The sequence below is a fragment of the Halichoerus grypus genome, chromosome 3 (assembly GCF_964656455.1).
Source record: "Halichoerus grypus chromosome 3, mHalGry1.hap1.1, whole genome shotgun sequence".
NCBI lineage: Eukaryota > Metazoa > Chordata > Mammalia > Carnivora > Phocidae > Halichoerus > Halichoerus grypus.
In genome coordinates this window covers 34,715,849-34,729,506 of record NC_135714.1, presented here as the reverse complement: position 1 = coordinate 34,729,506, position 13,658 = coordinate 34,715,849, and the positions used below count along the sequence as shown (strand labels likewise).

At 44.4% G+C, this 13,658-nt stretch overlaps 1 long non-coding RNA gene and 1 pseudogene across 1 annotated transcript in view; one reads left to right on the top strand and one right to left on the bottom strand.

Annotated features, from left to right (window-relative positions):
* LOC144381247 (uncharacterized) overlaps nt 1–13,658 on the bottom strand; it is a 72,331-nt gene that overhangs the window by 31,289 nt on the left and 27,384 nt on the right. The window contains exon 3 of the long non-coding RNA XR_013446134.1: nt 8,821–8,914. This is a non-coding gene — a long non-coding RNA (uncharacterized LOC144381247). The remainder of the gene's footprint in view (nt 1–8,820; nt 8,915–13,658) is intronic.
* Nucleotides 5,902–7,469, top strand: LOC118525998 (TOM1-like protein 1 pseudogene; annotated as a pseudogene).

Here is a 13,658-nt window from a genome sequence, read left to right as displayed (position 1 = left end):
TCCTGTTCTAGGTGCCCAGAGAGCACCGTTAGCCTGAGTGCTGCGGGTAACAAGTAGGGGGTAGGAGAAGGAACCTGGCAGGTGCTCCAGGGCATATGCCTCGTGCTGTCCAGAGTCTCCTTCTTCACACAGAACAGCTACTTCCCTCTGTGTGTACTGATGCACCCCTCCAGGAGGCATCCATACTGCTGCGAGTCCGCTCTGACAATGCGCGTGCATTCGGCAAAATAGAGCTTCAGCATATTTTGAAATACTTCACATGAAAAAGTTCAGTTGGATGAGAAGTCCTTTCTCACCAACATGAGGAATGTCAACATTCTATTTGTCAATGAAAGTAAAGAGACAGCTATTAGAGTTTTTAATTATAATTTTAACTACTATATGTTTTTTATAGGTTGGAAGAAATGGTATTAAATTTTTAATCACGGCTTCCTGTCCATCAAGACTACTGAGAATTCGAATAATTCATCATTAACAAGTTTTCTTTTAAAGATTTTATTTATTTGAGAGAGAGAGAGAAGAGTACAGAGGGAGAGTGAGAAGGAGAAGCAGACTCCCTGCTGAGCAGAGAGCCGAATGCAGGGCTCCATCCCCGGACAGATCCCAGGACCCTGAGATCATGACCTGAGCCGAAAGCAAATGCTTAACTGACTGAACCACCCAGGTGCCCCATCATTTAATATTTTATTTATTTATTTGACAGAGAGAAAAACAGCAACAAGCAAGGGGAGTGGGAGAAGCAGGCTTCCTGCCAAGCAGGGAGCCAGACGCCGGGATCAATCCCAGGACCCTGGGATCATGACCTGAGCTGAAGGCAGACAGACACTTAACGACTGAACCACCCAAGAGCCCCAACAAGTCTTGACCAGGAATCATAAGTAGCCTTTCAAACATAAAACCTGGTATTAAAAGTTATGTTCATGGAATCAAGCTAAGTTTCATTTTCAAACCTTTGAAAAGATTTTACTTGGAAGCTTTCTACAATTTCAATATTTAACATGTTTCCTAATATTTTATTTTCTTCTCATAATTGTATACCATAATGAAAAAACGTAATGATTTTTTCACCACTCCTCAGACAGACATCCCTAATTCTCGGGTTCACCCCAGGATGCTATGCAAATATCATCTTTAGTACCTGCCTTGGATTTCAAAAGAATGGGAAATACTGGTGGGGAAAAAAGTGTTAACGTAGAAAGAGGAACATCATGGAGAACCAAATTGGAAGAACTGCCATGGGGATCAGAAATTCAGTTGTTCTGAGGGTCCCCAAAGGGGTGGACTTGGTCCTCAAGTGAAGGCTCCAGGAAGATGGCTTTAGGTCAATTCCCAAGAGTCATCTCTGCCCAAAAAGAGAGGCTAGGAATGTTCTGACAGAGTCTGGCTGACCGCTTGTCAGAATGTTGTAGATGGAGATTCAAACTTTGGAGCATGACTCATCTAGGGAACCTATACCACCTCTTCTGACCTTAAGATTCTAGGATTCTATAACAGCCAGTTCAGGAAGTCTTCCAACTTCTCCTTCCCTGACATTTCTTAAATCCCTGGTATAGAAAGACATGAAATCATCAAGAAATGTAAATAAAAAACCATTGGCATGCCATGCCTGGCAGAAAGATACTGAAATTAAGATTAGTATGTTGGGGCACCTGGGTGACTCAGTCGGGTAAACATCTACCTTCAGCTCAGGTCATGATCTCAGGGTCCTGGGATCCAGTACCATGTCAGGCTCTCTGCTCAGAGGAGTCTGCTTCTCCTTCTCACTCTCCCTCTGTGCCCTCCCTCTTCCTCTCTCTCTCTCCCCCCTCTCAAATAAATAAATAAAATCTTTTTAAAAAAAGATCAATATGATACACATAGGATTATCTCTATGTTTACTGTCTTTAACTTTGAGAAACACAAATGGGGACACAGACGTTAACCATGGCTCAGGGTTCTAGCCTTTACTAAACCACCCACTAACTACTAGATACTGGGAAAGTCAATTTCTTTCTAACTTAATTTTCTTACCAAACAAGCAATGGGGATGATGTGGAGAAGCTTAGTTGATTTCTAACGGTCTCCTCAACTGTAAATTTTCATCTAAGATTGTAGATACGATTTCTCTTGGTTTAACTGTTCTCATATATACAATGAATAAATATAGAAGGGCCTCTTTCATGGAGGGTAGTTCAATTCATTTCAATATCTACTAAATAAGCGTACACTGTATGTCAGGCTCTGTGCTGAACACATATCAAACTTCAATAGGAGAGATGACAAAAAGGCAGGTTAAAGGCCAGCATACCCAACGAGGCCCTTGGAAGACTGAAATAACTCAGGTTATATGGAAAATGAGGATGTGGAAGAAAAGAAATCCAAGATGGTGACCATCCAGGAAACGAAATAAGTTCTCCCACCCATCATGCCCCCCATAGCAACACAGCAACCATCGTGTGTGCCTTGAACAAAAAGCAGGCCATCGCTACTTTAGGACCGAGGGCTTTGCTAGAGGTTCAGGAGATAAAAGGCTGGAGGTTGAGCAATAAATAAGCATGGGTGGCACCAGAGGAGAGGCGCCAGTTGGTTCACCCGAGACAACATGGAGACAAATTCCTAAAAAGTTACTGACGGGGCTCTTGGAAGCCAGGAGGTTCTATAATGAGCACACATGCTCATCAAAACCTTGTTAGCCTGCCTGGGAAAGAGAATACACCTGCAGCAGGTGTGGATGAGTTTTGCAGACTGAGATTATCCAAGAATTCCTCCCATGCAAATGCAAGTCACCCACGTTAATGGTACATGGTGTCTTCTGTTCATTCATCAATTTAATGTCTTTATGTAATATAATTTTGCCGTAATAGCATTTGTTCTATATGTCAGATAATCCCGGAAATGCTGGCAAAGGGAGATTTTTCACCTGGCAGTGTTCTTTGAAACAAATTACTTTGGAGGATTCATGAACAATGAAATGGAAAAGAGGAGAAGCTTCACAAAAAGAGTAAGATCCAGTTCCTGCAGTCATGGACTTCAAAAGCTAACGGGGTGCACAGACATGTATTCAACTATCAGTGTGCAAACTTCGTGAGGACAGAACAGGATAACAAATGTTAAGAGCGTCATCAGCCATAAATCACAATACACGTCGCACAGAAGGTGTACCAGGATTAAGGGTGATGGTAGTGGTATCGTCAGAGAGCAGTTCCTCATTCAGACCAACTTCCCTACGACAAAAAGGCATAATTTTTCTCTCTGATCATTTGAGCAGCATCTAAACAGTGTCTGTTTCTAAAAATCATTATTCTAGGCGAGGCTATGTTTGTCACTCAGCTGTGCTCTGTCATTTTAACCAAGCGTTCTAACACCACTTCAGCCCGTTATATAATCCCCAGTTTTCCCCCATTTTGAATGTCTCTTTGTTGTTTATTGCTGCTCTCGCACAGAACCTGTCTGAAAGGTCTGGGTGCTTTCAATCGGGCCTTATCAGAGACCACGGTTATTGGAACTCTGTATTTTACCGCCTCCATCTCATTAATGCCAGCACTAATTTGTGGTCCAATCCAATACCACCCCCATAAGATCTGCATGAATACACACTGGATTTCAATCTGCCATTCAACAAGCATGAAGTCCTTTATGTTCATTATTAGCCAATCAAACGGCTCCAGTTTTTCTTCTCTGCATTTTTTCCATAGTGAAATCATTTTGTTATTATCCCAAAGCAGTTGCTTGGTAGGAAATATTAGGAAAAAAAAACAATGACAACGGTAGCAGCCCTTCTTCCTCTTCCTTTTCTCCAGCAAATGCAACTGTTTTAACCGGTTACTGAAGCCTTTAACTGAGACTCCAGTTCAAATGGAGTCGCCAATGTGTTTGTGAAAATCCTCCTTCCCTAAAATAGCTCCTACCCTGAGATATCTTGCAGTATATTATAAAATGGGCCTATTTTTTACCCTCCAAGAAGCAGGACTGTTGAGATGAAAACGAATTCATGCTCCAGTACAGAATGAAACCAGGTTCCCAACCCAAGTAGACTGATGGACCCAATGCCACATGTGCCAGGGTGAACTCATTCCGATACCCGCCATTTTCTTTTCCTTAAAACTGGGGCCTGGAGTCATTCTCATGGGATGCTCCTTCATTCAATTTACATGGTTAAATGATTTCCCTTTCACATCATTTTCACCCCATGCATCATTACCAGAAGTACTCCATTCTGCTATAATGTTCTGCATTTCCTGTTCCAACAAATGCCTTGTCCTTCCAGTTCCTCAAGTAATTTTCTGTTCTGCAACAAATTTCACTTGCAAAATGGGTTCGAGTAGGTTTGGCTATTCGTATTTTTTTTTAAGGATTTTATTTATTTATTTGACAGATAGAGACATAGCGAGAGAGGGAACACAAGCAGGGGAAGTGGGAAAGGGAGAAGCAGGCTTCCCGCTGAGCAGGGAGACCGATGTGGGGCTCGATCCCAAGACCCTGGGACCATGACCTGAGCTGAAGGCAGACACTCAACAACTGAGCCACCTATGCGCCCCAGGCTATTCGTATTTTGAGATAAATTAAAACCAGGATGGAAGTTAGTAAAGAAAGGGAAACAATACACAGCAGAGTGTCTAGTTCAGCAGAAAGACCTAGCGAATTTCCAAAAGGGTCATTTTTTTTTTCTTTCCTTTTTAATGATCAAAGGCAGAAAATCTCAAAAGTGAGTATTTTCTCACACGATAAGGATCTGAGAACTATTTTTTTTCACCTCCCACTGAGACCTGGTTTCACAGGTTGTGTTCCCCAGGAAGCGAACTTTGAGATGCTGATTTAGGTAGAGAGGCATATTTGGGACTGCCCTTAGTTCAATACGCATGGAAGAAAAGGAAGGAAGCAGGATAGGGCAGAGGGAGAAGCTGGGCTATGGAGCAGGTACAACAAGATCTCAGCCAATCCCACAGGGAAGTCTAGAGCAAGAATGGCCCTTCTGAGTTCTCCCCAGCCAGGAGAGGGGGGAGGGGTATTTATATTTCAGCATCACAAGTTGAGGGCTCTCCCCAGTGGGGGTGTGATCTGGGCAAGAAGGCTCTTTCTCCACCAGGCGACAATTTCCAGAGAGAGACATTAGCCAACAATCTTCTCAGTAGCTAGAGGACTAAGCCTTTAACCCTCAAGCAGGGATCTGGGCGATGCTGCACAGCCTCCAAAGAAGGGTAAGGCCTTATAAAATTTGTGATTAACTACCTTAAGCTGCAAGAGGTGAAAGGAGGCGTATTTGCTTGTCTGAAAGCAGTGGCATGAGGGGCAGGCAACTAATCTAATATACGAGGGGCCTGCTGAAATACTCTCCGGGATGGCCACAGGCAGCACCATCTTCCTGCTCTCCCTTTGCCTCTTCCAGCTCACCAGGATCACCAGGAAGGGACTCAGACCCTCCTCTGGCACCCTGATTTTTGCGCCGGCCCGAGAGGCACCCCTAGACTGCCTGCCGCAGGTGGCCGGTGGAGCTTACATCTACGGGCCTTGCAGGACTGTAACCAATGGAGAAACACTTCCTTACCAGCTACTACCACCAGGGTACAGCAAGAAGGGCCGTCTTTCTGTGAACAAACTGTAGCCGTGCACACTCAGAAAAGTTCAACTGCAAGTTAAACTGGGACACAAATCATCTGAAGCATCTGGAACTGGCCACTCATGAGCATTCTGTGGAAGCAGGGCCCCGTGCTGAAGAACAAGATTCTAACTCTCCATTTCTTCCCAACCACTTTCCCCACCAGGGATGTCTTTTGTGGCTTGATACCTAAGTAATCTTCCACAAAGACCATCTATGTTGATAGATGCCGACTATAGAATGAACAGAATCCTGCCTCTGAAACAATGTTGTATCTGTAACCTACAAATGAGGGACAGAACACCCCAAAATACAAAAAGGCTACATACGCTAGCATTCAGACTGAAGATTGGGGCCAGTTCATGCACATGTGTGACATAAATCACACTGCCCGTGGTGGACAAAAAGATGCAATGAAAGCTTTGAAGTAAAGGATTTCCAAAAAACTACAATCATAAAGAAATCCAACTTGTCTTGTCACTTATTTTTTTTTTAATTCTTATTTATTCATTTATTTGACAGAGAGAGAGAGAGAGACAGCGAGAGAGGGAACACAAGCAGGAGGAGTGGGAGAGGGAGAAGCAGGCTCCTGGCTGAGCAGGGAGCCCGATGTGGGGCTCGATCCCAGGACCCTGGGATCATGACCTGAGCCGAAGGCAGACGCTTAACGACCGAGCCACCCAGGCGCCCTGTCTTGTCACTTATTGACATGTGCACACAAGACTGTAGCTCAAATTTCCAATCTCTGATTGTGAAGAAGGAATTCATTAAAGATAATCTAGTTAAGCTGCTGAATCCCAGATACATTCTGCCATTAGACATTCAGAATAGAATCTTAAATTTCATTAAGATTTGGTCACAGCGTTTCCCAGGAGGTATGGATGTCAGTGAAGTGAAAGAAGTGTACCTTGACCTTCTTAAGGAAGGTGTCCAGGTTCCTCCCTCAGATGCTGAGGCTGAATCGGCAAGACAAGAGACTGCTCGGGTCTCATTGACTCCTATTGCACCAGCTCCTCTTTTGGTAATTATTCTCCAGAGCTCTACTATTACACTGGTCCCAAACCAGACTGGACAATTACACAGTGAATTGGATACAGTAAAAATGAATGTGAGGGTGCTGTCCACCATACTGATGCAGACCCACTGTATTCCTGGGTCTGAAAATCATGAAGACAAAGACAGTTTGGGATGAGCACTTTGTAAGATGGGTCAGGAGATGCAGGACAGGATCATGGACCTGCTACTCATGGTAGTGGAGACTGAAGATCTAACTGGAGCTAATTCAAGAGAACGAGGATTTAAATAATGCTATCCTTGGATGAGAGCTTTACTCAAAAACAACAAAGGATTCTGGAGCAAAATAAGAACCAGAGGGAAGATGCCAGTAGCACCAGCGAACATTCTGTCCCATCCTGTGATCTCCTTGACCTAAGTCCCAGCCTTTCAATGCATGGGGCCACTCTGGGAATGCTCAGCACCATGAATGCTCAGATTTCAGACTTAAAGTCCTGCTGTAACAAACAACTTGAAACCTAGTCTTCATCCACAGGTGGATTTGTCAGCCTCGGTAAATACAGAAACACCCACGTTTACTCAAAGGACCAGCCAAAACCTCACCTGAAGTCCTACATATGAGAGTTTTCCAGAACATTCAAATACAGTGTTACTACTATAGCCAGTTATTCTACAGACCATTCCAGAAACACCGTCAAGCCAGAGACTATCATCCTTGCCCAGCAATCACTCAACAATGACAAAGAATGATCTCCAACCACCCAATTACTACAAGGTAATGGAGTTTGATCCCTCAGCTCCTGCTGTCACTATAGAAGCTATGTATAAAAAAATTGATGTTTATCACCACAAAAGAGCTGTAAGTCATAGTGACTGTTGAGGTGAAAGTGGATGACTGGCACATTAGCTACATTAGAGGTGCCAATTCTCTAAAAGGTAGACCCTGGGGCACCTGGATGGCTCTGTCGGTTAAGCATCGGCCTTTGGCTCAGGTCATGATCCCAGAGTCCCGGAATCGAGTCCCGCATCGGGCTCCCTGCTCAGCAGGGAGTTTGCTTCTCCCTCTGCCCCTCACCCAACTCATGCACGCTCTCTCTCTTTCTCCCTCTCTCAAATAAATAAGTAAAATCTTAAAAAAAAAAAAAAAAATGTAGATCCTGGGCAGCTTTGAAGCTCAGAAGACAAGACCTACCTGTGCATCAAAACCACAGTGGAACATTTCTCCTCTGCAATAATGAAGTTTAACAGAATAGTAACCATTCCAGAGTAACATTAATGGTTGCTGAGCACAGCACCAGCTTTACCTCAAAAGACCTTGGTTTAACATATACTCACTTAAAACTTAAAGCAGAAGAAAAATTCATTGTACTAATGCAAACCAGTTTAGTTATAGCATCTTACGGTTCACAGGCCTTCCTACATTTAGAAGAGAAGACATCACAGCTGTGAGAAGAGTAGAGGAAGATTATTTTATTACAAAATAATAAAACTATGGAGTGCCTTCATTTAACTAAAGTTGAATGTAAAAGTCAATTTGTACTTCTTAACAGATGAACATAGGGGAAGGGAAGGAAAAAGAAAATAAGATAAGAACAGAGAGGGAGGCAAACCATAAGAGACTCTTAACTACAGAGAACAATCTGAGAGTTGCTGGAGGGGCGAGGGGCAGGGGGATGGGCTAAGTGGGTGCGGGCATCAAGGAGGGCACTTGTTGGGATGAGCACTGGGTATTGTATGTAAGTGATGAATCACTAAATTCTACTCCTGAAACCATTGCTACACTATATGTTAACTAACTTGAACTTAAATAAAACCTTGGAAGAAAAAAAGTCAATTTGTACTTCTTTATAAACACTCTTGCTTAGAATTATCACTTGTAAAAAGCTTGATGATTGTAGTTTAAGCATATTTCAGGCACCCTGAAGAGGTCACTGGACTCTATATCAGGTTGCCTTTGATTCTTTGTGATTCTCTGTTATTCTTTAAAATGTTAAATGTTCCTTTCTTTCCCCCTTTTTACTGCAATTTAATATTTCTATTTGGTACAAAGACTAACCGGGAAACACCCAGAATAAATTGTGTTTGTTTATGTCACAAATTACAATGACAAATAAATTACCGTTAAAACAAAAAAAAAACGTAGATTCGGCCCATGTTCATGAAGTACAAACTTCTACTACTCCTGGTGTAAAAGAAAGTGAAGAACTGGGTTTATGTCTCAGTTCAGTTACCTCTGCGCCTTAGAGCGACACTGCAACTTCCGAGACTGCTTCTTCACGGCACGATGAGGCTCGCCGTATCAACTCCCTCTTCCTCGACGGGTTTCTAAAAGAGGCAACGAATGTGAACACACTTTATAAACCACACAGTGCTCCACAGACAGCTTCTAATATTTGGCACGGAGGAAGTGCTCAAAAGATCTCTGTTGAACGGATAAAAGAGTAGGATTCTACTTCCCTCACATCCACCTGGGAGCCCCACGGCTGGCTTCCTTCCAGCACGCTGCCAGGCTGGGGCTCAGTCTAGCAGTCTGAGTAAGAAACAGGAGGACTGAGTGTGAAGCGGAGGCACACTCCGCTGTGACAAACAGCACCGCAGAAAGACAAGAATTCTGTCTCCCGCGGTCAGGGCTTTCCGCTCGCACGCCGGGAGAAGTCTCCGGAAGCAACTGCTCTCATTGCCTGGTGGCGTCTGAAAAATTGCTCTTTATCAGCGATGCCTCAACAGACATGATCCGTATGGTGACATGCTCCAACGCTCCAGTGAGCTCTCACACGTGCTCTCCCTGCAAGCCGACTGGTCTTCAGGTATCCCGGAAACACTCTCAGAGGAGGGGGGTGCGCGGTCCCCTCCTCACCGATCTAAAATCCAAAAAGCTCTGGAAACCAAGTTTCCTCCCTACCCCATTTGGTGGTAAAACCTGACCTGAACCGACAATGCAGCTGTTTATGGTCTGTGCTTAGTCCTCCTGGTGCATTTCACTCAGTAGAAACATGACGGCGTTTGATGATCGGGTGCTACCGAGACCCCGCTGGTGGTGTTTCACAGCAGACAGTGCATGCGCTGAAGGGCCCAGCCGAGGCTCCGCTCTGGGACTACTGCAGATCTGTAAGGTTTGTCAAAATCTATTAAGGAGTTTCTGTGTGTCAGAAACTATTCTAAATCCTTGGCATGGATTATCTGAATCAATCTTCACATAATCTAAACATCTGTTTCATTTTACAAATGAGGAAACTGAGGCACGTGTAATTGCCCAAGTCACACAGCAAGTAAGTAGTGGAGCTGGGGATTGAAACCAGGCAGCCTGACTCCAGAGTCTGCCTCCTCCCTTGGCAGCAAACTCATCTTGGCAAATCCTACAGGAGTCAAAAACTTGAGCTGCCCCTTAGGAGACATATTCAAAATCTGCGGTGACCGTGGTATTCAGTAATTTCTACTTGTACTAATTAGGGTCCTCCAGAGAAACAGAACCAGTAGGGTATGGCTGTGTGTGTGTGTGTGTATGTGTGTGTGTGTAGAGAGAGAGATTTGAAGGAAGCGACTCACATATTTATGGAGGTTGGCAAGTCCAAAATCCTGAAATCTGTAGGGCAGGCTGGCAGGCTAGGGAAGAGCTGATCTTGCAGCTTGAGTCTAAAGGCAGTCTGGAGGCAGAATTCCCTCTTCCTGGCAGGACCTCTGTCTTTTTCTCTGAAGACCTTCAACTGATTGCATGAGGCCCATTATGGAGGGTGATCTGCTTTACTCAAAGTCTACGGACTTAAATGTTAATCACATCTAAAAAATACCTTCACAGGGGCGCCTGGGTGGCTCAGTTGGTTAAGCGTCTGCCTTCGGTTCAGGTCATGATCTCCAGGTCCTGGGATCGAGCCCCATGTTGGGCTCCCTGCTCAGTGGGGAGTCTGCTCCTCCCTTGCCCTCTGCCTCTCCCCCCTGCTTGTACTCTCTCTGTCTCTCTCTCGCAAATGAATAAATAAAATCTTTAAAATAAATAAATGAATACCTTCACAGCAACATCTAGAGTGGTATTTGACCAAATATTTGGGCCTAGCCAAGTTGATGCATAATATTAACCATCATGCTGCTCTTAACATTATCCAGTCTGAACTGGGTGGGTTTATGCTTAACATTATCATTTTATGAGATTGAAAAATGAGCAACTTAGCAGATAATTCAATTTTGCCCCTGAAGAAAGAGATGCTTCTGATTGCAGGCTCCCTCTGACCCACCTCTGTGCAGACAGGGTACGGGAGTCGGTAAGATACAAGTTGGGCCCTTCACTTTCACTGGAAAAAGCTGCCTCCTGCATCTACGACATTGCATCTGTTAAGTACTGCTCAGTTCACAAATGACAGAAATCCAACTTGAACCAGATTAAGCAAGTAGAGGCTTATTATCAGGATGCTGGGACCAATGAAGATAAACAGAGCCTCTCCGTCCTCCAATGCTTAGAGTCAAGCAACTAGCAGACATTTCATTAATATCAAACAAGGAAAGGGGCAGCTAAGGAATGAAGCAGAAATTTCTGGCCTCACACAGCTCCTGAATGTGACCTTCAGCCCCCATGCCCTCCAGCCATTCACCACCAACCACCCCTGGCCCATCGGATGCGGGATCAGGGAGTCAAAAAAGTCCTACACTGTAACTACTTTTTCCAAATTAGGACAGAAGTGAATTGAGGGTAGATCTTTATATATCCCATCTTCCAACTGGCAGAAAAACAGAAATGGCTCCTAGGAAGGGATGGATGAGATAGGTGACACCCGTGGCCCATTCTCTCTGCCAGAAATGAAGGCTTCAGGGCCCTTCAATGACTCTAGGGCCTTGGGTGGGGGGTGGGGGGTATATAATCTGGAGTGTAGGGACCCCAGCCCATGAGAATATAATCTACCCTCAGTAGGTGGAGTGAATTCTCATAAACAACATTTGACAAAATCAGATTATAGAACAGAAGATGGGTGTTCTGATAAAGATTTCTCATAGCTTCAACCACGTTTTTTCCCCATTCCCAAGGGTACAAAAAAAGAGAAAAAAAGGCTGAAAGAAAACTAAATATCTAGCCTTCAAATAACTGAGAGTGGGAAATGATGGAGTTTCAGATCCAGTAGAAGAGGCAAGGGGAATTCATTCACAACACACGAAGATAGATAAACATTTTGGAAAAGCTTCTCAGATTAAGGATAATCAAGATGAAATAAGAGGACAAGACACCATTCAAACACAGGACAGCAAAAGAGGAGGAAGAAATGCAAGGGAAGAAGGAGGGAAAGGAGGGAGACAAGGAGGGAGAGAGGGTCTGGCAGGGGAGTCCAGGGATGTTTCCTAACCAGCTGCTCACACAGCAGGACCTGGGCTGGGTTTTCTCAATGCTCTGTCTCCCTCGATTCCTACCCAACTTCTGCCCAGGATTCCCTCTAGTCTTCCCACCTGTGAGGCACCCAACATCCATCTGACCAATTTCTTTCCTGCTTATGTGAACCAAAATTGAATTTCGTTGTTTAAAACCAAGAACCTAAAATAATACAGATGGTGAGCAATTAATCTATTTCAATAGAAAACTAAGATGAAGTAACTGAGGGAACCAGAGATACAAAACAGGTAGAGATGTTACAAACTCTGCCAATATATAATAAAATAATACAATGAAAACAGGAGGCGGGCGAGCAGAGTGGGAATGGGAGTACTAATTTCCTCGACCTTTCCTAGCAGGGAATTAAGAGATACTAATTAAAATGGAAACATGTAGTTTTAAGAACCATAATGACTCATAATGTTTCTTGTAATCATTTCATAAATCCTAGAGTGAAACTTCAGGGATGCAGGTGAGGAAGCTTAAGTTGGGGATAACAGACTTTACCCAAAACCTCGCAGCTGCTGCCTCCAATCACAAATTCAGCCAATGTGTCTACAAGGTGCCACGCAGGACACTAAGTGCTGGGCTTATCCTGGAGGACAACCCAACATGGTCCCTGCCTTCATCAGGCTGACGGTCTGGTGGGAGAGCCGGGCTGAAACAAGTGGACAAAGAAATAAATATGAAATTCTAACTGTGAAAAGCGTGTGAAGGAAAAGAACATACTTGACAAAGGGTGGAGAAGACCCTCTTGACAAGGGGAGTGAGACATTTAAAAAGAGACTTCAGGGGCACCTGGGTGGCTCAGTCATTAAGCGTCTGCCTTCGGCTCAGGTCACGATCCCAGGGTTCTGGGATCGAGCCCCACGTCAGGCTCCCTGCTCCGTGGGAAGCCTGCTTCTCCCTCTCCCACTCCCTCTGCTTGTGTTCCCTCTCTCACTGTGTCTCTCTGTCAAATAAATAAATAAAATCTTTTAAAAAAATAAAAAAATAAAAAGAGACTTCAAAGTTGGGGGGGGAAACAGCCTCACAAAGATGGAAGGGGGAGATAATACCAGACAGAGGGGACCACATGTACGGCAATCCCAAGGAAGGTGTCTTAGTCCACTTGGGATACGATAACAAAAATACCACAGACTGGATGGCTTATAAATAACAGAAACTTATTTCTCACCGTTCTGGAGGTGGGGAAGCCCAAGATCAAGGTGCCAGCAGATTCGATGTCTAGCGAGTACCTGTTGGCTGGTGCAGAAGGACAGACCTTGGCATGCTGGAGAAAACTGAGATGTGATGTAAGTAAAGGGAAAGGGGGCGTGGAATGACAGTGATAAAGATGGCAGGAGTAAACAGTGCAGGGCAGGCTTGTGTGCACATGGAATGGCATCCAGCTTTTATTCCAAGAGCAGCGGAAAGTCTCTGAATAGTCTTCATCAGGGGAATGACAGGATGACATGTGTATGTGTAGCATCCGCTGTGCTGTGGTCGGAAAGTGGTCTGGTGGGCTACGAGCACAGAATGGGGAAGACAGGTTGGAGCAGTGGTCCAGGGGAGAACTGATGTCGGTTGCACTGGGTTGATGGTAGTAGAAATAGAGATGAAGACCGACTGGAACGCCATTTTGGAAGTAAAGTACAAAATCTTAGGTGATGCATTAGATGTGAGAGGTAGGGGGGAGAGAGAGAAAAATCAAGAATGCCTCCCAGGTTTCCAGGGTAG